The following is a 1,376-nucleotide window of genomic DNA, read 5'->3' on the forward strand; positions in this document are numbered from 1 at the left end:
TCGATTCTGACTCAGCGACGCTAGAGGACAGGGTAGAACTGCCCCATAGGGTTTCCAAGGAGCTCCTGGTGGATTCGAATTGCCAACCTTTTCGTTAGCAGCCACACCTCTTAACAACTGCACTACCAGGGCTCCAAAAAAGGGAGAGGGGAGAATATATCATTCAGAGTCCCTGAGTGTTGAAAATGGTTAAGCACTTGGCTACTAACTAAAAGGTTGTTAGTTTGAATCCACCTACAGGTGCATCCGAAGAAAGACATGGTGATCTACTTCTGAAAAATCAGCCATTGAAAACCTTCTGGAGCACAGTTCTACTCTGACACACATGGGGTCACCATGAGTCGGAATCGACTTGAGGGCAAATGTCTTTAAAAAATATATGATGTGTTTGCTCATAGCTTGCGTATGTATACAGTATCTTTGGAGACACCCACAAGAAACCAGTATCTGCGATTGCCTCCCGGAAAGAGGACTGGAAGGAGACGTCCCGCTCACTGTATGCCCCTTTGTACCTTTGGCACCATGTATATTTATTTTCAAAAAGAAAATAACTTTAACACGAAAGAGTACAAGTTTTCACTTTTCTGGTCTCCTTGGTGGAGGGCCTCTGGGTAAAGATGTTGTGTGCCCTTCCAAGACCAGAAGATGAAGATCTCAACTGCTGTTTAATTAAAAACTATTTTCTTCAGCTGGGGAGCCCATGAGGAAAGCAAAGTGATGAAACCAAAGTAGCAGACAGTCTTCTACAGACTTTCCAGTCTTTGAACCAGATTTACTGGTTCCAACCCCCGCGACTTGCTCTGTGTAAACACAGATATGTTCCTATGTTCCGGTATGTCACAAGATAAACTCCACAGCCTGAGGGTAGACCAAATGTGCTTCATAAATGTTTCCTAGTTGATATTTGCATGGTTTTTGCTAATTCATTTTACTAACGCAGGACTCAGACAGGCCAGTATTACTGTTACATTTATTTAGTCACCAAAATGAGTGAATAATCCTACTACTTTCAGATGAAGGAGAAACTGTTTAAGAATAACTCTACAAGCTACACGTGACAAAGTCCGGGGTAAATGAACAGATTGAATTACATGAAATCAATCAATCATAAAAACAATAAAATAACCATTCATTTCACCCTGCTCTCTGTGGAATGGTTTGAGACCTTAAAGTAAGGGAGGAAACCTGTTTCACTGAGTCAGTTCCAACTCATGGGGACTCCACGTGTGTCAGAGTAGAACTGTGCTCCTTAGGGTTTTCAATGGCTGATTCTTCAGAAGCAGATCTCCAGGCCTTTCCTCTGAGGTGCCTCTGGGTGAACTCAAACTTCCAACCTTTCGGTTAGCAGTCCATCACATTAACCATTTGTACCACTC

This window comes from Trichechus manatus, unplaced genomic scaffold, assembly GCF_000243295.1.
Source record: "Trichechus manatus latirostris isolate Lorelei unplaced genomic scaffold, TriManLat1.0 scaffold00177, whole genome shotgun sequence".
Classification (NCBI taxonomy): Eukaryota; Metazoa; Chordata; class Mammalia; order Sirenia; family Trichechidae; genus Trichechus; species Trichechus manatus.